A 26051-nucleotide genomic window follows, 5' to 3' on the forward strand; every position below is an offset into this window, starting at 1 on the left:
TCCTTATGGGGTCCTGGCAGGTCCTAAGAGGGCAAATTGTGCTGAGTCTTGGAACTTTTGGGGACCAGGCAATGTTCTCCCAGGGGACAGGGGCCCTCTCAGGATGAGGGTGAGGGATCTATCTGCCTCAGGTGGCTGGGTGCATTTGGTGGGCAGGAGCAGGCCAGGTTCTGCCAGGTTCTGCCAGGTCCGCTCGGGAAGCTGCTATGCGCCTGGCGCGGGGCCATGTTGGGGTTGTGGTCTGAAGCCTGTCTCTTCTCCTGGGTCCATGATCCTGGCCTCGGTTTTCTCCCACACCAGGTGTGTCTAGCAGAACCTTCCTTTGCATAGGCGGCAGCAAATCTCTGCTGCGTTCCTTCATTGGTGAGACCCCATGCTGCCCCTCAGGAAGGTGTGCTTGGGAGTCGCAGACACCTACATACCTGGTTTCTGGATTCGGCCATTGGTTTGACTGACCTAGGTGGACTTACCTCGGTCTCTGATTCCTCATGGAACTTTGGGGTCCTGTTATTTTATAATTAGTTGCTTGTTTCTCCCCAAGAAGGTGGCCTTACAGACTAGGATGCGTGTCTTCATTTCTGTATATACACTCGGTGTGCACTGGTGCTCACTGCCGGCCAGGCATGGCAGGAGCATGCTCAGGGCGGCCCACGGCTGTGTCTCCTCCAGGATGTAGAGAAGGAGATGGCCGGCAAACCAATGAATGGAAGAGGAAAGAAAGTGTGCCACTTGAGTGGCATCCACAGGTCGGGTAGCTGAAACAGGAGTGTGTGCTGCCTATCTCCAGCACATAGTGTGGGCCACATGCCATTGGTGTCAGATGTTTGTAGTGTGACAGGAAGAAAGGGGTCACACTAGGTTTATGGCTGTCATCATGATTGGAAATCTGGTTTCTGCACAGGGCTGGAAGTGGATCATTGTTGAAAAAATTTCTTTACTAGACCAGCTCCAGCTGGGTGCGCCTGTAATCCCAGTGGTTCTGGAGGCTGAGGCATGAGGATTGCAAGTTCACAGCCAGCAACTTAGTGGGACCCTGTCTCAAAATAAAAAAATAAGAAGGGCCGGAGATGTAGTTCAATGGTAAAGCACCCCTGGGTTCAGTCCCCTTGACAACAAAAAGAAAAAAAAAAGACAAAAATAACAGCTTTATTGAGATATAATCCCCATATCATACAATTTACTTGCTTACAGGGGACAGTTGTGGTTTTTAGTGAATTCACAGAGTTGTGCAACTGTCACCGCTGTCTAATTCCAGATTATTTTCATTGCCCCAAAAGAAAGCCCCGTCCCCATTAGCAGTTGCAGCCCATTCCCCTCCCCCAGCCTTTGGCAGCACTAATCTGCTTTCTGTCTCTGGATTTGCCCGTTCTGGACATTTCATATCCATGGAATCAGGCGCCATGTGACTTTTTGTGTCTGGCTTTCATGAGGCATAATGCTTTCTAGGTCCATTTATATTGTACCTTGTGTCATGTTTCTTTCTTTTTTGTGGCTGAGTAATATTCCTATGATGGACACATGGGATTTGTTTATCTATTCATTGGTTAATGGCTTTAGAATAAATTTTCAGAATATGTAGTTGGTGGTTCCACCCATTTCCCGTCTCCTGCCTCTTTCTCTCTGTTGCATTCTTTACACTAGTGGGAAGCTGTGGACTCTGGGCCTAGGTGCATTTACACCGAACTTTTAGAGACAAAGCAGCATTTTCTACTAGGGAAGGTGCAGAATCAGGGGACATTTGGCCATATCGGAGACATTTTGGTCATCCTGACTAGAGGAGGCTATTAGCAAGGGGAGTAGAGGCCAGGGATGCTCTTCAGAACCCTCAAGTGGACAGCTCGCCCCACCCCAGAGAGCAGTCTGCCCCCAGATTTCCAAGGCCGAGAAATCTGCCACTGGAAAGTGCCACGGAGATGCTCTGTGTAGGTTGAGTGCGGCCGTGGCCGTGCCGCCTTGGGCAGGCTGGGAGCAGGATGAGCAGGGCATCCGCCTGACGGCCGTTGCCTATCTATACTGTCCAGGGAATGGACTCACCTGACACAGGTCCCTCCTGCACTCTCTCGGTGGCTGCCGTAGATGCCAGGGCTTCCCTCACCCCTGTGGACGGCAGGGGGTGGCTTGGTCAGTGCCTGCCCCTCTCATGAGTGTCCAAGGACAGCCGGCCACGCCTGTGTTTGCGGCTGGTTCTCGGTGGTGGCAGTGGGCACGCCTGAGGTGCTTTCCTGCCAGAGGCTGGTCTGCAGGGTTCACCTCGATGAGCACATCCCTGTCAGGCCCCGGCTGTTGGGAGCAGGCTGAGGGGTGGGTGTGCTGCATCCCCCCGTCCTTGGCCTTGAGGCAGAGCAGGTGCAGGGAGAGCTGTGGCGCCCTGCTGGGTGACTGTGGGCTGGTTTCCCAACCTTTCTGAGCCTCGAATCCAGACCTGTAAAGTTGGGGCAGCTCGTTCATTTCACTTGGTGACGGTTCTCACTGCCTGGCATGTCCCGGGGACATGGGCTTGGGGACCCAGTGGTGTACAGGTATACTGGGCTGTGTGTGGGGGAGAAGAAGGAATTGCTCAAGTGAACGGGGCAGTCCCCAGAGGCGGACCCAGCCCCCACTCCGAGCCAGGGGAGAGCTCTCCAGGTGGGGACGGACAGGTGCAGAGGCTCCCAGTGGCCCCAAGCACCTGGCGCAGTTGAGGGGCAAAGCCTGGGCTGGTGTGGGTGGAGGAGGAGGGGTGTGGGGCCCGATGTCCCCCTGCGAGGGTGGCAGGGGTGGCTGCCTGGGTTCAGAGCCTGCATTGCTTATTTCTGTAACGGTTGGCCCTGCGTCTCGGGGCTCAGCATCATCAGATCCCACCGACGGTGGACCGAAAATGTTCGGAAAACGGAAATCACATCTGTACCGAGTGTGTGCAGACCTTTTCCCTGTCCACGTCCCTAGGTAATACGCTCCGGCGACTATTTCTGTAGCCTTACGTTGTGTGGGGTGTCGTAAGTCATCTCGACGTGATTCCCAGTTCTGTGGGAAGAAGTGCCTTGATTCTGTGCAGATGCTCCACCATTTCACCCCAGGGACTTGGGGGTCTGTGAATTGTGGTTTCCTTTGGGGGAGTGCTGGAACCAATCCCCTGGGATTCCGAGGGACGACTATAATTCTCCATAATAGCAAATCCTCCTCTCAGCGGTTTTATCATAGTCACAGTGGCACATCTGTCATTGACTTTGAGGACGTTTCCATGCCCCTGAGGAAACCCCATGCCCATTAGCTGTCACTCCCCACTCCTCTTCCCCAACCCTGGCACCACTAATCCACTTTATGTCTCTCTGAATTTGCTAGTTTGGGACATTTCATATCAATGAACTTACATGCCATGTGGCCTTTTGTGTCTGGCTTCTGTCACTCAGCATTATGCCTTTGATGTAGCAAAAAAAAAATTTCCTTTTAAAAAAAAAATTTGTGGCAGTCAGGCTCAGGGGCACGTACCTGTAATCCCAGCTACTTGGGAGGCTGAGGCAGGAGGATTGCAAGTTTGAGGTCAGCCTCAGCAACTTAGCAAGGCCCTTAGCAACTTAATGAGATCCTTAAATAAAAAATATAAGACTGGGAATGTAGCTCAGTAGTAGAGCCCCCCAGGTTTCATTCCTCAGTACTGCCAAAAAATTCTTTTTGTGGCAAAGTATTCATAGCATAAAATTAACTTCTTTAACATTTTTAAAGTGTACCATTAGGTGACTCTAAGTATAGTCACAGTGTTGTACAACTATCACTCCATCCATCACTTCATTCCTTTGTGTACCTGAATGGAATTTTTTAAAAAATATTTTTTAGATGTTGATGGACCTTTATTTTATTCATTTACTTGTATGTGGTGCTGAGACTGGAACCCAGTGCCTCACATGTGCCAGGCACGTGCTCTGCCACTGAGCCACAAGCCCGGCCCTGAATGGTAGATTTTTTAGGTGGATCTGTTCTATCAGTTTATCCTGTTGGGTGCCTTTTTGCTGCTGGGACTCTTGCCGCTGTGGACATTTGCATCCTTGGCCTTGTACTGAGGGGCAGAGTCTCGGTCCTGTGCTGGTGCGGCGTGCCCACCCGAGGACGCTCCTGGCCAGGAAGCATCTAGTACGGGGGTGATGGCTCCAGCAGGCGATGGCCAAGAGCGAGTGGACCTGGTGGCGTTCTGGCTGGTGGACCAGATGGGAGGGGTTGGGAAAGGGCTGGCATGTCATCAGCTCACTGACTATTGACCATCTCAGGCCACAGCATGTGGCCAGACCAAGTTCCGGGGCCAAGCAGCCCAGGGTGACCTGGGCGTGACTGAGGGATGGCATTCTACCGGTCCTGCTCTGTGGTGGTGGTGGCTCTGCCCAGGTTGAAGCCACCTGGGTCCTTGGGCTGTAGGCCTTGTGCAGCGGGGGCTTGGGCTAGCAGAGTGTGGAGGTGGCCCCCATCCTGGCCCCGGGCGTGCCTTGGCACTGCCAGCCTCCAGGCCTGCTGTTCCACTCCCTGGTGCCATCTGTGGCCTCGGCCCCCGCGCGCACGTAGGACTCCCTGAGCCGCTCTGATGAGGGGACAGGATGCCGCCCGTGCCACTCTGCCTGCCCTCCCAGAGCCCCTCAGGTTGTGAGCTGCACGGCCTGTGGCAGGGTCGATGGTGGCTTCGAGGAAACGTCTCCCACCGCCCCGCAACCTGTGAATGGGACCTTCGTCAGAAAAAAGGTCTGCAGATGGGATAAAAGGACCGGAGAAGAGACCGTCCAGGACTTGGGGTGGCCCGCAAGCCAGTGTCTGGTGTCCTTGTGAGAAGAGGAGCCGCCGCGCGGCCACGGGGGAAGGCGTGTGAAAACAGGCGAGGTCGGTGTGGTGTGGCCACAGCCGAGGAACAGAGGCCGGGAGGCCGGAGGATCCTGCTGGGAGCCTCGAGGGCAGGTGGCCGTGCCAGTGCCTTGTCACAGACCTCCGGCCTCTAGAACTGGGGACAATCAGCTGGGATCCTTTCACACCTCCCCGTTTGTCTGTGGTTATTTGAGACAGTGGCTGCAGTCCGTCTGAGGCGGACCTGGTGGGCACCTCTCCGGGCAGGCTGGCAGCTGCTCTGGACGCACCTGGTCTTGCCCTGCTATCTCCACAGGTTAGGTCACATGGGAGCAGGCCCTTCGTCCACCCACCGTGGGAGCTTGGGCCTGGCTCCATGCCGAGCGCAGGGTGATGGTAAGACTCTGGGCGGTGGCCTCTGCTAGGTGCTGACCACCGGGCTGACCGGGCGCAGGCTGCCCAGCCAGGAGTCTGGGTTGCGCACCGAGGTGGCCGGGCGCGGTGAGCTGCGGTGTCTCGGGGAGGGCCTGCCCTCCGCCCTGCGGCTTCCCTCACTCCCAGATTCGAGGTGCTCAGCGCCTGAGCCAGGAGCTCTCCTTTCCTTCATCCTGCGCTGGGGAAACTGAGGCCCACAGCATCACCCTTCTGGCAAGAGACCGAGCTGGGTGCACCGTGGATTAGCCTGCAACCTCGTGTCTGGAACAGGAGTTTGAAACAAACAGAAGCTGGTACAGTCTGGGCACCCGCCATCCCTGCTGCTTGGGAGGCTGAGGAAGGAGGATCCCGTGAGGCCAGGAGTTGGCGGCCAGCCTGGCAGCAGAGTGAGACCCCGGCTCAGAGCAACCAAACGGACCAGAACTTTGTGTCGTTGAGCGAGTGCTTGGGTGGTGTGACTTGATTTCCTGAGCCAAGCCCCTGTTTCTCTGGTGACCTGGACCTGGGGGGTCAGCATCTTCTGCCACTCACTGTCATGGTCTTGGGGCGTGGCCGTGGAGCCCTGTCGCGTAAAGCTTGTCTGTGCCTGCAGCTGCTCTTCCCATGGCGGCCATGTGGCTGGGTCTGGAGCGGTCTGGTGCCGCCTTCTCACAGGTCTGCAGAAGGAGCTTCCTGCTTCATCCCAGGGGTTGCCACAGGGAGGAGGCGCCCCAGCCCAGTTCCAGGCACTTCCATTCGCGCCCCCAGGGGCGGGTTGTTAGGCAGAGAACATGTCTTGAAGCTCATCCCAGCCAGCCTTGGAGGCAGACCTGAGAGCCACCAGTCTTTTTCTTGATTGAGACGGAGTCACAGTAGATCGCCCATTTTGGTTTATGACTCGGTAGCTTCGGTACCCTCAGTGTCGTGCAGTCATCACTTCCGTTTAGCTCCAGAACGTTTCACCCCAGAAGACACCTCCCCGTTAGCAGTCACGCGTGTCCCTCCCCTGCCGCTGATCTGCTGTCTCCATGGATTCACCTGTTCTGGACGTTTCACACAGTGGAAGCACATCGTGTGGCCTTCGTGTGGCTTCTGTTGCCAGCATCCTGCTTTCAAGGTTCTGGCACGCTGCAGCACCTTTCTCTGCTGAGTAATATTCCAGTGTATGGAGACCCCCTTTGGCTCACGCCTTTGTTCTTTGATGGACATTTGGGTCATTTCCACCTTCAGCTCTTGCAAATGTGCTGCTCTGGAAGTTCCATGCGAGGATTTGCTTCCGTCCCTGTTTTCGCTTCTCTTGGGCAGGTGCCTGGGAGTGGGGTTGCTGTGCGTCGTGATCTAACCAAGTGACTGGGGCTCCAAGGGCGTAGTCAGGGTGGCAGTGGCCAGGCCACCTTCTCTGGGGCTTGCAGGAGAGCTTCCTGGACCTGCAGCATGTGTAGAATCGGGTGCCCCGGTTGGGTGAGGGGAAGGCATCCCCGCCGAGGGACCGGGACGATAGTTTGGGCTCTGCAGCGTCCCCCTCAAGGGCTCGCTTTCTTTCGAGTCTCACAGTTAGACATTTACGTGGCTTCCCCGTGCCCACCAGCAAGCATGCCATCCAGGCAGCGTTGTCCAAGGAGCTCCACCTTTGCCGCATGCTGGCACGTGGCGTAGTCCATGGTTTAACACAGAATGCCAGCTGGGGCGCGCCAAGCTGCTGTCTCAACCCGGGAATCCAGCCTTCGCTAACTACACCTAATAAAGTGTTATTAGGACGCGGGCCGCGCCCATCCATGGCTCCTTTTGTGGGACAGTGGCAGAGTGGAGGTTTTGTAGCAGAGACCGCATGGTCCGCCCAGGAGTTTGCTGGCCCCTGGGCTAGTGTGTCTTGTGTGAAGTTCAAGACTCACTGTCCTAGAGAGCGAGGAGGATTGGCAGAGGATGGTGGGGGTTTGGAGGGAGGGCGTGGCAGGTGGCGGGTCTGAGCTGTCTGGAGGTGCAGGTGAAGACTGAGCCCCCGGCTTCTGCCCTGCAGTCTGGGCTGGGGCTGCAGTTGCAGTTCCAAGTGCAGGTCTGAGGCCACGCAGGTGTTCCCTGGGGGCCTGGGTCTCTGGGCCTCTGGCCACTTAGCCGGAGGGAGGTGCTCAGCCTTGGCCTGGGGTCGGCTAGCTAGCCAGTCGTGGGGCGACGGCATGACAATTGTCCTTGCAGCCAGGGAAGGTCTTCCCCTGTCACTCTCCCCAGCTTTAGCCCCTCAGAGCACAGCACCAAATTACACCTGCTTTGACCAGTCACATCTCTGCTCTCTCCTTTGGGTTCCTGCCACACAGTCAGCCCTTTGGTCCTTCTGTCGGGGGCTGGGTAAGCTGTACTGTGTCACAGGCTTTCTGCTTTCAGCTCGGGATTCCATAAGATGCCTCAGGAAGTGTCATGTGGGCATCGGGTGGGGCTGGCAGGGAAGAGGCTGGCCTGAATGTTGCCAGGGGAGCATCCAAACCTCAGGTCCGGTGGGGCGTGCACACCCGTGACCCAGCAGGTGAGGGTGAGGGGACCGCAGGTGCACAGCAGCTTGGGCAGTTTAGCGAGACCCCGACTCAGGGTAGCTCGGAAAGTGTCTGGCATGGCTCGGTGGGGGGAGTGCCTGGCTCAGTCCCAATCCAGACAAAAGAAAAGTTGAGAAAAACTGCGTCTCCCATGTGGAGCAGCTGCTTCTGCCTTTGGGGACATTTGGCAGCACTAGGGACGTTTTCAGTTGTCATGATGGGTGTGTGGGGTGCTCCCGGCATCGAGTGGTGGAGACAAAGGTGCTTCTCGAGCCCCTGCAGTTACAGCATGGCCCCCAGCCCAAGGGGATCTAGCCCAGAACCTGGTGTGTAGCCTCTGGCTCTGTTGGGAGTGCTGGGTGAGAAGGGTGGGCAGAGGCCACTAGTCACCTGAGGTCCACCCTCGGCCTGCCACAGGTAGCAACAGTTGTGGCAGCACATGGTATCTCTGGGTTCACAGATGGGAGGACGAGGCGTGGGGGACAGGGCGCAGAGCATTAGGGCACGCTCCAGTGTGACCCGCTGGAGCAGCCCAGTAGCCAGTGCGTCTCCTCTGGTTACTCGGCTCAGGTCGCCGGCGGGGCAGGGCAGGCGGTCCAGGCTGCCGAACTGTGCAGGGACTGCCTGGGGACAGCAGCTGGGAGGAAGTCGGGCAGGTGGTGAGGGTCCTGAGCATGTGGCTCTGGGGAGCCACGGAGGGCTTCAGTGGGATGGCCACACGAGTCACCAGGGCCATATGAGCAGTGGCAGGAGCTGGGTGTGCTAGAGTCCATGTTGCGTGAACCCAGTGGATTGCTGTGGGAAAACGAGAAGGAGCCTGTTGCACACAGGCGACCCTGAGGCCCCGGAGGCCGCGAGGGCAGTGTGAGGAGCAGAGGTTGCAGCCTGTGTCTGGCCCTGGGCTCGGGCTTTTCTGCTTTTCCGCTTTTCCCTGCCTCGGGCTGAGCCTGGTGCGTGCTTGTCTGTTGAAGCACACGTTGTCCGGGCCTTTTCCTGACCACACATTCCGTGAGTGTGTCCTTACCCATGCATGTGTGTGCGAGGCTAGGCAGGGTCCCTGCCTGGGAAGGGCTCCCTGCGTGTCCCTGAGCCCCTGCAGTAGGGAGGAGGGGCATTCAGCATTCAGGAGGCCATAGGGTGTGGGATGGAGCGGCCTACCAACCTGGCTGGGGTGCTCTCTGATCTCCCTTTCCCTCTCCTCTTGTCACCATGTCCCGTGTGGCTCAGGGCAGAAGGGGGCATTCCACCCTGGCCGGATGGGGGTCCAGGTGCACAAACAGGGAAGCTACCGTGTGCCTGCAGGGCCGAGGACACAGAGAGTCAATATTTATTATTTGCCAAAAGGAAATGAAGCTTGACTGGGGCGTGGTCCTCAGCTCCTCAGGTGGGCATGGAGGAGAGGTGGCACAGGAGGACTCTGCAGCACTGGGCGCCATGGAGGGCCATCCTGTAGGTACCCAGCCTCAGCCTCCTCCCCACTTGCTCTCAGGATATCCCACCTGGGCTGTGCTTTGTCCTTGGTGAATGGGGGTCTCTGTGCAGCTCTCTGCATCTGAGGGTGACCTCTTGCATAGGTGGCACCCCTGCTGCTGTTGAGGCTCTGGGGACACATGCACCGTAAACCCACAGTGGGCCCTCAGTGAGCACTGGGTGGGCATTCAGCAAGTTCTTGGCAGGTATACAGCAGACAGCACGTCGTCAGCAGGCACTTAGCAGGTGCACAGTGCGTACTTGGTTCATGGTGTGCACTCAGCAGGCACTCGGCAGGCACACAGTGTGCACTCAGTGGGCACTCACAGGTGCGGTGTGCACTCAGTGGGACGCATAATGGGTGCTCAGCAGGCATCAGCAGCTGGGCACTGTGGCCTCCCCAAGGTTCTTCTGGAGCCTCCTAGTGAGTGCACTTTAGGGGGGTTTCCTGACCCACTCAGCTCCCCCCGCAAAGTCCCTGGCATGCGGCCTGGGGTTGTGTCCTCAGTGCAGGTTGGTTGTGTGCCAGGCACTAAGGTGTCCTGAGCCAGGAGAGTAGCATGGCCATCCTTCTGGAACTGTTTCCCTGAACCAGCCCTGAGCCTGTACTGACTCACATAGTGTGTCCCAGTTCCGGGGCGGGCCAACCCGCCCCTGTGAACTCCGGGCGGGATGGGCCTGGAGCAATGTGGTGGTGCTTGCCCAACCCTCTGGGCTCCCTGGGGCAAATGTGAGGTGCTCCAGGGTCTGCCGGTGAGGTTGCCCTGTAGTAGCTGGAATCGGATTGGGAAGTCGGTCCCTTCAGCCAGCAGTCTGTATTGCTTGAGCACCTGCTATGTGCCAGGCCCTGGGGATGCCTTGCCCGTCAAATCAGACGGAGACCTTGTTCTAGGGAGTGCTCAGAAAACTGTACCAGGGGCTGGGGAGATAGCTCAGTTGGTAGAGTGCTTGCCTTGCAAGCACAAGGCCCTGGGTTCGATCCCCAGCACCAAAAAAAAAAAAAGAAAAGAAAACTGTACCAGTGGTCAACTGGCCCTGGCCCCTGAGGTCACTGCTGTGAGAGTGAACATCCGAAGGAGGTGATGTTTGAGCTGAGCCCTGGGGAACAAAGAGGGCAGGACAGTGAGCAGCAGGAGGCCTCCTGCAGGGGCGGCTCTGTCCTGGCTGAGCTCGACGGGTGCTGCCTGTGGCTTGGGATCCCGTTACGGGTGGTGTGGTGCTTGGGGAGAGTTGAGGACAGTGTCACGACATTGATGCTTAGTGTCGATCCCTCTGCTGCCACGAGGGGACAGACCTGGGAGTAGTGAGGGTGGGTGCAGGAAACCTGGGAGTGGGCTCAGGTGGGTGGTGGGCACTGGGGCTGTGTGACTTGGGCGGCGTGGCTGGGCGAAGCCTGACTGGCTCTGTGACATGTGCGTAAGGTTCCTGAGGCGCTCTGCAGGTCTCTCACCTGACTCGAGTCCAGTTCCCCAGGAGGGAAGGCAAGGGAGGCCCATGTCCAAGGGCGGACTTTGCTCTCTGGCGGCCCCCATGCCGAGTAGCATCCCCTGCAGCAGAGGCACCTGGGTCCTGTTCCACATGTGAAGTTCCCCCTGCTCTGTGACCTGCCCATCCTGGGAGCTGAGCTTGAAGCAGGGGTGGGGGGCTGGACCAGAGGGGCTGCATCTCTGTGTCCAGCACTGGGGACTGGACCCAGGACACCCCATGCCCCTGCTGTGTGTGTTCCTGAAGACCCCCTGCCCAGCTCCAGGGGCTCCCTGCTGGGGGACAAAGTCCTTGAGGACTTTTGCAGGTTGTGGCTGTTGCTGGCCCTTCCTGCTGGGGTGTGTGCTATGGGGACACTTTCTGCCACACGTTGATTTTTTGTCTTGGTGGTGCTGGGGATGGAACCCAAGGTCCTATGTGCCAGGCACGAATCATGCCACCCAGCTGCACTTCCGACCCACACCTTGATTTAAAAAAAAAAAATTAAGTCATTTGTATTTCCAAACTTCAATTAAAATTGAAACCAGAAAAACCAAAGTGCTTTCCATTTCTTCTGTGCATCTGGCACTGCTCACCTGGGTGCAGAGGGAGGGAGCGTGCGTGCCAGCTGGTCATTTGCCCGGAAATCTCTGGGAGGAAGTGTCAGCACGGCCAGGCTGGGCACCTGGGGCTGACTCTGCAGGGCTGGCTGGCCCTCATGGTGGCGACGCGGAGAGCATCTGCAAACTGAGCTGCTGTCCACCCTCGTGGACAGGCTGCTGGCGCCTCCGAGGGGCTGTGTGTCTTCTGAGAAGCCTGTTCAGTTGCCATCAAGATCAGTGATTCTCAGGTGACCAGAGGGGGAAGCTCCGCTGCCCTTCATTGCTGGGTCCTTTTGCATCAGGAGCATCCCACTTCCATTACGCTGTGGGATCCCTTCTGTCCTCCCAGGCTGGTGGGTTTGGTGGCTGTAATTAGGACAGGAGTAGCTCATCTCATTAAATCACAGAATGAATACACCGTGCCCCCTGGGGTGTTTTGTGCCCCTTCAGCCTCCGTCCTTGCCTACAGTCAGCTGTGCCCAGGGCCAAGCTCTGCCAGGAGAGGTGAACTTCACAGCAGACTCAGCAGGTGCTAGAGACCACTTGTGCCCAAGATCCCACCCAGGCCCCTGCACTTGGCTGAGGGGCTTGTTACTGCGGCTAAAACCCCACATCTGCCACCCCCTGCCTCATGACCCCTCCCCTCTGTGCTTCAGTTTCCCATCTGCATGACGAGGGAGGGCTATCTCGGGGATCAGACGCTGCTGCCTGTGCAGAGTTGCAGAGTGCCCAGCCCCAGGCCTGCCCGTAGTCAGCGCACAGGAGGTGGCTGCAGGGTACCCTCCTGCCTGAGGCTACCTTTGGGTGCCATGTGTGTGGCCATGAGGGTAGGATTGTACCCTGTTCACCCTCGCGCCTGGCATCGTGGTTTACGAATCCTCAATGTTCAGGTTTGTGTGGTGCCGGGAATTCATTTCTTTCACCTTTGCTTTTTCTTTCTGTTCCATCCTGGGGCTGGACCCAGGCCTTGTGCATGCCAGGCAAGCGCTCTGCTGCCAGGTCACACCCTCAGCCCTTACTGTTTCTTTTGGGATGGTTTTAGACTTGGGAAAAGTCGCAGACACTGTCCAGAGCCCCTGCTGCCCCTCCCCCGGCTTCCCTGGATCAGGGTGCAGTGGTCACCGGGATGGACTCCAGACCATGCTAGCCACTTCCGCTGCCCTTTCTCTGCTCCAGGATCCCAGGTTGCGTGAGGTGGCAGTGTCTCGGTAGACCCTTCTTTCATCTGTGACCCTCACCCTCCTGCGTTGGCCAGGCATTTCGTACAGCGTCCTCCTTGGTGGTTTTGCTGATGTTTTCTGGCAATAGGACTAGGTTGGTGTCTCTGGTAGGAATCCCATAGAAATGAAGTTTGTGTATTTGTTTTTGAGATGCTGAAGATGGCCAGGGCCGCGAGGAGGTGAGGCAACTGCTTTACCACCAAGCTACGCCCCTAGACCCCCTTTTAATTTTCATAAAATACACCTAACATGGAAGTGACCATCCTCACCCTTCCAAGTGTGTGGGTCAGTGGCATGAAGGCGTTCATGTGGTTGTCTAATCATCGCCACCCTCTTTCTCCGGAACCTTCATCCTTTCCTCCTGAAAACCTTGTCCCCGGCACTCACAGCCCCACTCCCCCTCCCAGCCCAGCTCGCCCATCTTGCCCTCCATCTCTGTGCAGGTGACCCCTCTAAGGCCCTCCTGCATGTTGGCCCTTTGTGACTGGCTTGCTCACTGAAGGTCACCAGGTAGCCTGCATCAGGCTTCCTTCCTCTCTACCACTGTACCTTATTCTGCTGTGTGGGTGGCCACGTGTAGTGTATCTGCTCGTCCATTGATGGACACACATTGGAGTTGTCCCGGGTTTGGCCGTTGTGAGTGATGCTGCTCCAGGTGTAGGTGTGTAAATATCAGTTTGAGACCCTGCTATGAAAAATTTTGCACACACATCCAGAAGCAGGATGGCTGTATCATGTGTTGATTCTGCGTTTAGTTTTTTTTAGGAGCTACCATCCTCCTCTGTACAGGGGCTCGGGGGGCTGGGGTGTGGTTCAGTGGCAGAGCACTTACCTGGCACATGCAAGGCCCTGGGTTCCATCCTCAGCACCACGTAAAAACAAACAAATAAATAAAGGTATTGTGTCCATCCACAACTAAAAACATACTTAAAAAAAAAAAAACAAACCAGAAAAGTAATTATATGGGTTATGCGCTCGTTCTCTTTTACATTTCTACCACAAGAAGCCCAGTTTCTTCATGTCCTCAGCACTGGTCACTTTGGTCTTCTTGATAGTAGCTGTCCCTGGGGTGTGAGGTGGCGTCTCATCATGGTTTTCATTCGCATTTCCTGAGCGATGAGTGATGCTGAGCCTCTTTTCCTGTGTTTTGCACCTTTGGTATATCTTCTTTGGAGAGATGTCTGTCGAAGTTCTCTGCAAACCATTTTTAGGTTGGGCTGTCCTTTTATATATTCTGAATGTTAATTCCTTATCAACTATGTGATTTGCAAATATTTTCTCATTCCGTGGGAATGGGCCTTTTCATTCTGTTGATTGTGTCTTTGATGCACAAATGTTTTTAATTTTGACAAAGTTCAATTTATGTATGTCTTTTGTTGCCTGCGCTTTTGGTGTCAGATCCAAGAAATCATTGCCAAATCCATTGTTATGAAGTTTTTCCTCTATTTACTTTTAAAAGTTTTATAGTTTTGGTTATATGTAGTTTTAGATTTATAGTTTTATAGTTCTAGTTCCGGTTATAGAGTTATGTTTTAACATTTTTCAGTTTTATAGATTTAACTTTTGGTCTTTGATCTGTTTGGAGTTAATTTTTGTATATGGTGTTAGGGAAGGGTCCAGCTTCATTCTTTTGCCTATGGAAATCCAGTTTTTCCAGAGCCATTTGTTGAAAAGATTGTCCTTTCCCCATTGAATGGTTTTGGCACTGTTGTCAAAAATGATCTGACCATATGGGGTTATTTTCATACTCTCTCCTGTCCCATGTTGTCGACGTGTCTGTCTTTATGTCAGTACCACACTGTTTTGATTATCGTAGTTTCATAGTAAGTTTAGAAGTTGGGAAGTGTGAGCCCACCAGCTGTGTTCTTTTTCAAGATTGTCAAGATTGTCTGAGCTATTTGAGGTCTCTTGAGATTGCATGTGAATTTTAGGGTGTGTTTTTTTTTTTAATTTCTATTCAAATGTTTTTGGGGTCTAGACTGGGAATGCACTGAATCTGTAAATGCTTTGGGTTGTGCTCTCTGCACTGTGTGTGTGTGTGTGTGTGTGTGTGCGCGTGTGCGCGCGCGCACGCAGTACTGGGGATGGAACCCAGGGCCTTGCACGTGTTAGGCAAATGCTCTACCACTGAGCTACATCCCCAGCTCTTTCTTTTAATTCTTTATTTTGAGACAGGGTCTCCCTAAGTTGCCAAGGTTGGCCTTCAAATTGTGATCCTTATGTCTCGGCCTCCGGAGTAGGTGTGCTGCAGACCCTTGTCAGTGTGTGATTGACCGGCAGGACCCTAGCCTGCTCTGCTGGCTGTCTACCACGAGCCGCTTAGAGGAGGGCTCTGCAGTAGGACAGGAGGGATGACTCCCAGTCGCTGATGTGGGAGGGGGCGGGGAAGGGTCTTGGGTGGTGGAGGAACAGCATGTTCAGAGGCCCAGAGGCCTAGAAGGGCCAGGTGGGAAGAGAGGGGAGAGGAGCCAGATCCGGAAGGGTCCTGAGAGCCAAGTGGGGAGCTTGGATGTAGTCCTGAAGCCTCCGTGGGGTGGGGGAGGGGAGACCCAGGCTCAGCTTTGAATCGTAGGAAAACCTTGAGCAGCCATGTGGGTTGGTAAGGAGACCGGGTGAGGGAGGCGGGGCTCAGGCAGCCGAAACAGGACCTGAGGGAGGAACGGGGCCACCCCCGGGTTTCTGGCTGCAGCACCAGAAGATCACAGTGCCTTCTGCCAGGGCCTTGAGCGGGGGTGTGGGGAGGAGGAACCGGGGACATGATGAGCCTGGTGAGGGGCCGCTGGGAGAGAGGAGGTTCCTGTGAGCATCACAGGGAATGTTCTGGAAGCAGGGCTGGAGAGGCTCTGGGGAGATGGCTGACAGAAGAGGTGACGCAAGAGAAACACTGCGGCCTGAGTCCTTGGAGACCTGAGTTTGGGTGGGAAGAACTTGGGGAGGAGCCAGGAAGGGTCCGCAGGTGGGGCTGGAAGAGGCTGGGAGTGAGGGAGGCTGGATGCGCCTGAGTGCCTGGGTGTCCCTGGCGGGACCTGTGGACCAAGGCTGGGCTCCCTTGGCCGCGCCGTTCCTCTTCTCGCCATCATCCGGTCCCTGCAGAACCTTCCATGGTGCTTGCTCTTGTCCCCAACAGGGCAGCACTCAGATGGGCTGTGACTTCCCTCCCTCCTCGTCCTACCCTGCAAATGTTCCTCTACCTCTGCTTGGCCACTGTCCCTTGTTGAGTGTCCCCATGCCACAGGAGGTCACTTCTGCAGCTTGGTGCTGGGAGCTGTGCTGGTGGCTCCCAGTGCTTCTCCCCTGCTTCCTGCTGACTTGTCCCCCAGGAAGTGACTGCTTCCTGCTTGCCCTTGAGGATGCCTCAGGTGGACCTCAGTCCCTCAGTGGACAGACCTCTGCTGTGCTTCCGTCAGGTCCGCATGGTGCTTGGAAGTGTGGGTCCTTGTGCTGTTTGTGGGACAGCAGGGGCTGGGCAGCCGGTGGGAAGAGCCTGGGGAGCCCCTGGTCTCCTGGGCCAGCCTTGACCTTGGAGCAGACAGAGGTGCACTTGGGTGGCGTAGCAGAGAAGGTGGCTGAGGGGACAGGGTCTGGGAATTGCCCTTTCAGGGCCTCTCTCTGCCTGCCCCCTTCGGCAGTGTCTGGACATCATCCTTGGGCGCTGGTAGCAAATCGCAGCAGGTGGAGCCACCTGATCTGGGGGCAGGTCTCATGCCTTTCAGACCTTTCTGGGTTGTGGCCTTAAGGCCTGGATGGTGAGAGGACCGTGTTGGGAGGGAGCAAGGACAGGGAGTACCTGCGCGGGGGTCCTGGGGACAGCTCAGGAGCAGTGCATACCAGAAACCATGTGCAGGAGTTGGGGTGGCCCCTCTTGGACCCTCTGGGAAGCCAAAAGTGTGCCTGGGCTCAACCCAAAATAGAGGGGTCCTTGGGGTGGATCTCTCAGTCCCATCTGTCTTGGGTATCGTTCTTGTGCTTGGATGCACCCATCTGTGGAGATGTCCCTGGGTTCCAACCTGAAGTGCAGCCAGGGTCAAGGTCCCTGGGGCTCTGAGGGCCGAGGCCTGGGTCACTCCCACTTCCCAGCTGCTGCTGCACGCCTGAGATCCTAGAGGCTCAGACCCGTGGAGGTGCTCATCTCCCTTCCCCTGCTCAGCTCCCTCAGGGGCAGTCTGACCTTGGCCATGTTCCCTGCTGGCCTGCTCGCCCCTTAACCCCACAGTCTGCACTCGCTGGGTCTCCCACCTGGACTCTTCTTCCCAGCTCGTGCGTCACCTCCTTGGCCACCCATTTCCTGCTTGTCCTCTGCACAGCCGTCTCTCTCAGACGTTCACAACCTCCTTCCTCTGCCCGCCTGCCCAGCTGCTTGGCCAGCACCCCTCTGCTGATGGGGCGCCCGGTGTGCCAGCCTCCCTGCTGCGGGCTCCCTGTGCTTCCTGAGCCTCCCAGGCCTCCTGTCCTACTGGCTGGGGACAGCGCCTGGCCACTGACCCTCCTGGGTCCCGGACACCAGTCTTGCCAGCCGGGGCGGACATGCAGGATTTAAGGGGGTGCTGAAGGGTGAAGATGGTGCCTGTGCGAGTGACAGTGTCAAACTGTTTCCTTATGTGGGGCTCAGGCTCTCGGTGAAGTGTGGGTGACAGCCCCAGGAATTCCTTTTAAAAAGAGTTTGTGTGTGCGGTGCTGGGGGTCGGAGCCTGCGCCTCACGGGCCGGGCCAGCACAGCCCCGCCCTGACTCTTGAGGAAGCTGTGCCCAAGCCTGGCTGCTGACCTCTGCCTTGCCCCCGATCCACCCCACAGTGTCCCCTCCCCAGGGCTTCGCGGGCCTGCAGGAGTTGGGGCGTCTGCTCAGGCCAGGCCGCTCATGGTTAATTATCAGGCGAGCAGCAGTGAATTTCTTTGGTGTTTTGGCTCGGGTGGTGCCTGCATTCCAGGCCCCGCTTGGCCTGCATGCAGCATTGCAGCTCCGCACCTTCCTGTCCCAGATGGCTGGCTGCTCAGGGAGCGGGCTGGGGGACTGCTGGGGGGTGGGGGGCTTTCCTGCAGACCTTGGATCGGGCCAAGCAGCTGCTGAGCTGGAGCAAGGAGCGGGGCAGCAAACAGGGCTTGGTGGCCCTGGGGCTACAGCCCACTGGGTGACCTCCAGTTGTGATGGCCCCTCATAGTCCAGGGCCAGCTGGACTCAGGCACGAGGGGACTGAAGCTTCCATTCCCACGGGAGGCAGGGAGGGGGAGCGGGCTGATAAATCCCAGCCAGGAATCCAGGCACTGGTTTGTCGGCACGTCTGGTGTTTAAGGAGAAGCCAGCGATTCTGATGTTTAAGTTAACTTTAAAACAAAAAATTCAAAAGTTGGCCACTGGTTTGCATTTTTCTGGACACACTCCTCAGACCTCAGGAAGGCCACAGCTGCGGCTGGCCCCCTCCTGCCTGCCAAGCTGCAGGCTCTGGTGAGCGCCTCTGAGCTACAGAGGTTGGGGTGGCTGTGTCCCCCGCCCCCGTGGGAGCACTGCAGTTCTACCTGTGCCCTGCCACACGCTGAGGGGACCTGTGGTGACTGAGAAGCAGCCATGGCTGTGTCCAGGCTTCCCAGTTGTTTCTCTTCCATGTTCACGTGGGGCCTTGGCTTCCCAGTTTGACAGCACCCGGCTGGGCTGATGGCGGGCCCCTCTGGTCACCCCACACTGCCAGACCTCGAGGATACTTTTGATTTCTCTTTCACATTTGTTTCTCAAGGTGAGATGTGAAGTAACTCACCGTTTTCAGTACACGTTTTCAGTGGCATAGCAGTGCCGTGCAGCCGTCACCTCTGCCTGGATCCAGACCATTCGCATCCTCCTAAAGGAGACCCGTCCCCATCAGCAGCCATCCCCTGCCCGCAAGCCTAGTCCCTGCAACCACCTGTCTGCTGCCCATCTCTGTGGATTTGCCTGTCCTGGATATTTTTTATTAATTGATTAATTACCAGGGGTTGAACCCAGGGGTGCTTTACCATTGAGCCCCATCCCCAACTTGCCTTTTCTATTTTTGAGACAGGGTCCTGCTGAGTTTTCAGGGCCTCGCTAAGTTGCTGAGGCTGGCCTTGAACTTGGATCCTCCTGCCTCAGCCTCCTGAGTTACTGGGATCACAGGCGTGTGTCACCACGGCTGGCTCTGGGTGTTCTGGATATTTTACATAAATGGACTCTCACCATGTGGCCTTTTGTGTCTTGACTGCAGTTGCTCAGGATCATGCTTTTGAGGTTCATCCACATTGTAGCACCAGAGTTTCATTCCTTTTTGTGTCTGTGGTACTGGGCTTGGCACCCGGGGCCTTCTGCATGCTCTAGGCAAGCGCTTTACCCCTGAGCTTCATCCCCAGTCCTTTCCATTTTATTTGAAGGTGGGGTCTCATTAAGTTGCCCAGGCTGTCCTTGAACTTGTGATCCTCCTACCTCAGCCTCCCCAGTTGCCGGGGTTAGAAATGTGTGCCACCTTCCCTGACGGTTTCCTTCCTTTTCGTGGCTAATATTCCCGTGTAGATGGGCCCTTGTGCTTCCCGCTCACCTGGGCATTTGAGTTGTTTGCACTGTTTGGCAGTGTGAGTGAGTGACTGTGGACGTGTGTGTATGCGGATCTGTGTGAATGGCTTTCAGATTTCTTGGGTCTGTACCAAGGAGTGGAATTGCTGGGCCATGTGGTAACTTTGTTTAACTTTTTGTTTTGTCTCTTTGGGTTTTTTTTTCCTCTTTCTCAGATGAGAAATGTCACCCAGGCTGATTTTTTTTTGAGTACCAGCCCTGAACCCAGGGGCACTTAATCACTGAGCCATTTCCCCAGGCCCTTTTAAATTTTTTTATTTATAGGGTCTCGTTAACTTGTTTAGGACCTCACTAAGTTGCTGAGGCTGGTTTTGAACTTGTGATCCTACTGCCTCAGCCTCCCAGGCCGTTGGGATTAAAGGTGTGTGCCATTGTGCCCAGCTGCCCAGACTGATCTTGAACTTGTTTGCTCGAGTAATCTTCCTGCCTCAGCCTCCTGACTAGCTGGGACTCCTGTTTCCTGAACATCTGGATCTGTGCCCTCCCTCAGAGTCTTTTCATTTTAATTTTTTTCTGTGCTGGGGTTGGAACCCAGGGCCTCCCACATGCTAGGGAAGCATTCTACCACTGAGTGACAGCCTCAGCCCTTTTTGGTTTTTATGAGACAGGGTCTCGCTGTGTTGCTGAGGCTGCCCTTGAACTTGTGCTCCTCCTGCCTCAGGCTCCTGAGTGCGCCACTGTGCCCAGCGCCCTCCGTGCCTTTCAAGAGCTGCTCCTGCTCCTGCGGGATTCAGGTGCCTGCAGCGCCCAGCCTGGGCTTTGGGGAGTGTGTACCAGGGATGCCACACAAAAGACCACAAACCTGCTGTCTTAAAAAAAACAGCCATTTCTACTCACCGTTCTGGAGGCTGAAAGTCCAAAATCGGAGTTGGTCGAATTGACCTTTCCAGAGGCTCCTGGGGGCGGGGCTGTCCTTCCTTCCTCTTCAGCTTCCGGTGGCTCCAGGGGCTCCTTAGCTTGTGGTTGTCTCCCTCTGATCCCTGTCGCCATGCGCCTTCTTAACGTCTGTTCTCGTCATACACGGTCACCCGCCACTGGATTAGGGCCACTGTCCTCCAGCATATGACTTCCTCTTACCTGATGACATCCGCAGAGGCCACCTTTCTAAATAAGGTCTCCCTGCAGGTGCTGCGGGTCAGACGCATGGGGAGGGGGCACGGGAGTTTGGAGAGTGTGAGCTCCTGCACGCGCAGACCCCACGGTGTGTGCACGCCAGTGGTGGCCTGTAGCCGGGGGCCAGATGCAGGGAGTGTCTGGTGAGCCGTGACACTTGCAGGTGGGCTGAGAGGGGTGCGCTGGGCAGGGAGTGAGGGATGGAGGGCAGGAAGCCAGACTTCCCCCAGGGTCCCCTGTGTGGCATTGGGGCATGAGGAGCCCAGGACTGGCTCTGTCTTCTTGTGGCCTCTGGCTCAGCTGCGTCGACAGTCCCGGGCCAGTAGCTCTTGGGGTCGAGGGCAGCCTGGCAGCCCAGCTGGAGTCTGCAGTGGACTGTGGACTGATTCAGGGCAGCTGCTCCGCGGCCCCTGCAGGGCCACATGTTCCCTCCGAGCCGAGCTCCCAGACCCCGTCTCCACGGGCGGGGCACCTACGTCCTTACCTCTGTGCTGCCAGGGGCAGGAAGCACCATGTCCAGAGAGGGGGACTCGGGCACCTGGCTCCTCTGGGAGATGAAAGTCCCCCCTGGGGCGAGTGCAGGGCCCTCAGAGGAGGGGGCTTGCTCGGGGTCCCCAGGTCCAGGCTGCAGCTATCCCCGGAGCTAGGGGAGTGGGTGTGGGAGCAGATGACACAGGCAGAGTGTGGGCTGAGGGACTTTGTGGGGGCTGGGAGGAGACCTGGGAGCGGTTCTGAGGGGCAGAAGGGCAGGCCCCGCCACCCCGGGACAGGGTTGGGTTTGGATCTCATTTTATTTACTGAGGCGAATTTCACATCACATAAAATTCACGTTTTTGAGAGCGGGATGTTTCTGAACCCAGGGGACTTTACCGCTGAGCTCCATCCCCAGTTTTTTATTTTTAATTTTGAGACAGAGTCTCAGTAAGGTGCAGAGGCCGGCCTTCAACCTGTGACCCTCCTGCCCCGGCCCGAGCCTCTGGAATCCCAAGTGTGCTGCTCTGTACCTGGCAGCAGTCACCGTTCTAAGGTGAACAGTTGGAGGCGTTAGCCTGGTCCCAGTGTTGTGCAGCCACCGGCTCTGTGACTCTGTCTAGTTCCAGAACATCTTCATCCCCCAAAGGAGACCCTGTTCCTTCCAGCAGTCTCGTCCCGCCCCCTCCCCCAGCCCTTGGACACCACTGATCTGCGTCCTGTCTCTGTGGATTTGCCTGTTCTGGACGTTTTATGTCAACAGAATCCTGTAGGGTGTGTCCCTCTGTCTGGCTTCTGTCCCTGATTGTCATGTTTTTGAGGTTTATGCACAGCAGCAGGTGTCAGTGCTTCGTTCCTTTTCATGGATGAGTAATATTCCACCGTGTGGATGTATCATTATGTATGTATGAATTTATTTTTGGTGCTGGGGATTGAATCCAAGGGTGCTTTGCCACTGAGCCATCTCCAGCCCTTTTTATTTTGAGACAGGACCTTGCTGATTTGCTGAGTCTGGCCTTAAACTTGAGATCCTCCTGTCTCAGCCTCCTGAGTCATTGGGATTACGGCGTGTGCCTCCCTGCTTGGCTGGACCTGTCGTCATTTTGGTGCTCATGTGTTCATGGGTTTCCCGTGTTTAGCTCTCGTCAGTTGTGCTCTTCTGAGCATGCATGTACAAGGGTTTACATCGATGTGTTTTCATTTCACTGGGGCCTAAACCTGGGAATGGAATTCCTAGGTCATGTGGTAACTTGGTATTTAACTTGTTGAATTGACAAGCGGGTTGGGTTTTGTTTTAAATAGAATAGAAACCTGTGGGTATGTTCTAACAAGGAGAGCGACAGCATTTGAACTGAACTCATAACAGAAGGGACAGCATTTGAACTGAACTCATAACAGAAGGCGAGAAGAGCATGTGTGCCAGCAACGTGCAGGAGGCTTTCTGTCCAGGGGACACCTGGGACAAGGTGCACAGTGACCCATGCTGGGACCAGGGGAGGAGCTGCTGGGACATGATCCCGAGGGCAGGCAGGGAGTGCAGAGGGACCTCGCCCCTGCCCCTGCCTTCTTTAGCCCCAGTGGCTGCAGCCCCGGGCTGGTGACCTCTGCCCCCCGGTGAGCGGTTCTGAGCCTTCCCTGCGTCAGGAGTGTCCAGGACAGCCTGAGTGTGCCACAGATGCTGCCAGCCTGGAATGTGCTCCGAGGACAGGGAGGCAGGTGACGTCCTACCACTGGGCCCCGGAGGCCTGCTTGGGAGTCTTGGGAGCCCTCTGCAGGGCTCTGTGAACGCAGTTCCCCGAAGGGTAGTAGGTGGGCTGTGGCAGGCCCGGGAGCAGCCGCCTGGATCACAGAGTGACTTCTAGTGTTCTTATGTAACCCCGACATTGAGCTGTGTCTGAAAAATGGAGCATTATAGCTATTTTGGGCCCGTGGTAATGAGGGCATCTCACTTTTGTCTTATCTTCCCGTGGTCCCTGCCATCCTGGAGGGAGGCGGCGGGCGTGGAACAAGCTGCTCGGGAGGGGCTCAGCTCAGATCCCATTGAGGCCAGGTGTCGGGGTGATGCTGCTTTAAAAAGTCATTTGCTGGGCTCAGGCGGGAGGCGTCTTCTGGCAGATCGCCCTGCAGTGCTTAGAGCCCCAGAGGCAGCTGACCCTGGCTTCCTCCTCCACCGCATCTGGGATCTGACTTCCGCGGTTGGGTCAGGCACCTGTCAAAAACCGGGCCTGACAGTTTCAAGATGGGCACGGGCTGCTGAGGGGAGGCCCGCTTGGCGGTGTGGGCGGCGATGGGCTCCCTGCCCAGTACCAAGGGGCCGCTCTTGGGGAGGCAGGCCCTGTTTCAAGTGGCCGGCGTCCCCCGCTGGCGGTTTGCGTTATTCAGTTGGTGATGAGATTTAAAATTAAACTGCAAAGGATCTGTTCCCCCAGCTACAAATAGAGACGTGTGCTTGCACATTCCAGAAACCGCATGCACACCAAGGGTGTGTTGGGAGGCATAGTGAGAGGCAGTGAGTTTTGGAATTCTCTCCCTCTTCTCTCACGGTGCGCGCACACTCACACACACACACACACACATGTTCATGTGTAGGGCCTCCATCTCTGATTGCTGTGGCTGCTGTGACAAGTGACCACAAATGTGGTAGCTAAAGCAATAGCATTATTCTGTCACAGCTCAGGAGACCAGGAGTCTGCAATCAAGGGGTCCTCAGGATCGGTCCCCTCTACAGGCTCTGGGGCACGGTCCTTCCTGGCCTCTTGCAACTTCAAGGGTTCTGGGTGATCCTTGGCTTGTGGCCACACTCTCCAGTCTCTGCCTGCATCGTCTCATGACCTCCTGTCCTCTGTCCGTCTGTCTCTTCTCATCTTACAGGGCACTAGTATCTGGGTTTAGGGCCCACCCCAGCCCAGTATGACCTCTTCGTAACTAATGACATCTGCATAGACCCTCTTTCCAAATAAGGTCCCGTCACAGGGACTGGGGTTAGGAAGTGCGCAGGCCTGGGATTTGGGTGTGGACGTGAACCCCCACAGGCCTCTGCCACGTGCCCATGGGGTCCCTGAAGCTGGCAGTGTGTCCCCACTTCACACCCCGGCGCCTGGGAAGGCCCAGGTCACGGCGAGGCCGGGTCCCCGTGCTCTCTGTAACTCAGCAGAGCCGAGCGTGGGGTGTGTGTTGTTCGGTTCAAGCTGTGGGTTCCGGGGACGTGCTGGCCCTCGCACCTGTGACCCCCCCCACGCCCCACACTTCCGGGAGAGGAGTCATCCCAGCCTCCCCGCCGTCCTGCCAGTGGGGACTCCCAGCCCAGGGCTGGGGATGGGAAACTGAGACCAAGTGACTTGGGACTTGTCCTGGGCCCTTTGGCCAGCGAGAGTTAGAGTTGGGACCCAGTGCAGGCGTAGGCACCCCAGGGGCCCCCATCTGGCCTCCCTGCAGTGTGGTGTGGCACACCAAGTTGTGACCCCAACGCCTCCACCATGTCCCACCTCCCAGCACCTGGGAGTTAACACTTGTTTTAGAAAGACGGTCATTGGGGATATGATTGAGTTAAAGAGCTTAAGGTGACCTGAACCCCGTGACTGGTGTCATAAAAAGAGGAGACGAGGCAGAGGTGCCCAGGGAGCTGGTCGTGTGATGATGGAGGCGGAGACTGGAGCGATGTGGCCAAAGCCAAGGACCAGCGAGGATCGCCGAGAGTCTCCAGGTTTGTAATTGAGGCGAAACACACAGCCTACGAAATGAACCATTTTAAAGTGAACGATTCTGTGGTGTTTAGAACATTGAGACATTGTGCAACCATTGCTTGCCAATTGTCCAGTTCTGGAACGTTCTAAATCCCCCTGAAGGAGACGTCCATCAGCCTCACTCCCCACCCTACCCCTAGCCCGCGCCAGCTCCTGACCTGCTCTCCGTCTCTCTGGATTTGCCCGTTGTGGACAGTGCACATCGGTGAATCGGGTGCCTCTTGGCCTTTTGTGTCTGGCTTCTGTCGTGCAGTGTGGCATTGCTGCAGGCCGGCTGCGTTGTGGCTGGTCGGTGTTTCGTTCCTTTTCAGTCTGACTGATGGTGCACTGTGGATGGGCCACGTGTTTTCAGCTGATTTTCCGTTAGCACTCCGTAGTGTGGGGGTGGAATCCAGGCAGGTGACCTGGCGAGCTGCCCTTCGGCACTTTCCCGTGAACAGTCCTGCTCAGTTCGTAGCTTCGTTTACGTCCCTCTACACTCTCCACCCCATCCCTGCTTGCCCCTCGTCCCTGCCTTTGGCGACACTTGGCAGGTACAGTCAGCGAGAAGCAGATGGAGGTGGGCACCCCTGACCCTGAGGACAGAGCCGAGTCTGGATGCAGGACTGGCTGTCCCCGAGTCACTGCCTTGGCCCCGCCGTCAGCCCCACACTGCAGCTTAGCGTGCTGGAGGCTCATGGCAGAGGCCAGTTCAGAGTGGGGTCTGGGGTCTGGGACGGTCCCCAGCAGTGGCCTTGTCCCTTGCTGGCTTGCGTCACACTGGATGGAGGACTCAAAGCTCTGGGAGGTGAGGCGTGTGCTTGGCGTTTCCTGTCTGATGGCTGCTTGTCTGCAGTCGGAGCAGGAGCCTCGCAGCCACGTGCCCTGGGCGGCTGATCCCAGGGCCCGTGCGCAGGGGCGAGTGATGGGGGCCTCAGGCCAGATGGCTAGGACCGTCCCCTTTCTGGGTGCCTGGTCCATAGCAGCGTCGCCAGCAGTGGCACAGCGGCTGAGGCCCTGGTGTGGGTGGTGCTCGCAGCGCCGCAGGAGGGAGGCGCGGGCCGGTGTGTGGCGACAGTGGCCTTCCTTTCTGTGTGGTCAGCGCCGCTGTGACTTGATGCCCGAGTTGATCTCTTGAAGGGGAAGGTGTGTTTTGGTTCACGGTTTCAGAGGTTTTGGTCTGCGGTCACCTGGCCCTACTGCTTTGGGCCTGTGACAAGGCCCATTGTGGCAGGGAGCATGTGGCAGAGGAGGCTGTCACCTCATAGCAGCTGGGAAGCAGAGAGACAGAAAGGGCCCGGCTCGCGTCTCCCTGGGCACGCCCCAGTGCTGGCGTCCTCCCCCAGGCCCCTCCGAAGGTCCCACCACCTCCCCAGGCCCCATGGGCTGGGGACCAGGCCTGTAGCATGTGTACCTTTGGGGACTTTCCAGAGCCCCTGGAGAAAAGCGTGGCTGAACGCCACCAGTGAGACCGTCCACGTGAGGGCCGTGCAGGCCGAGAGAGGGGCCTGGGGGCCTCCTTGGGGAGCGTCCTGCGGGTTGGCAGTGGCCGCGGGTGGGCGTGGGCCTCAGCAGCACCCTCAGGGCTCCCCGCTTCCTCTTTGAATGCAGGGAGGCAGCGGGTGGCTGCTTGGTCCGCGGTGGGCATGGGTGTGTGCACTCTGCACCCGCTGGGGCT

At 56.9% G+C, this 26051-nt stretch overlaps 1 protein-coding gene across 8 annotated transcripts in view; it reads left to right on the forward strand.

Moving 5' to 3' along the window:
* Positions 1–26051, forward strand: part of Crtc1 (CREB regulated transcription coactivator 1) — a 70647-nt gene that overhangs the window by 822 nt on the left and 43774 nt on the right. The gene's annotated exons all lie outside the window — the stretch shown is intronic.

Source organism: Sciurus carolinensis, chromosome 17 (genome assembly GCF_902686445.1).
Source record: "Sciurus carolinensis chromosome 17, mSciCar1.2, whole genome shotgun sequence".
Lineage (NCBI taxonomy): Eukaryota > Metazoa > Chordata > Mammalia > Rodentia > Sciuridae > Sciurus > Sciurus carolinensis.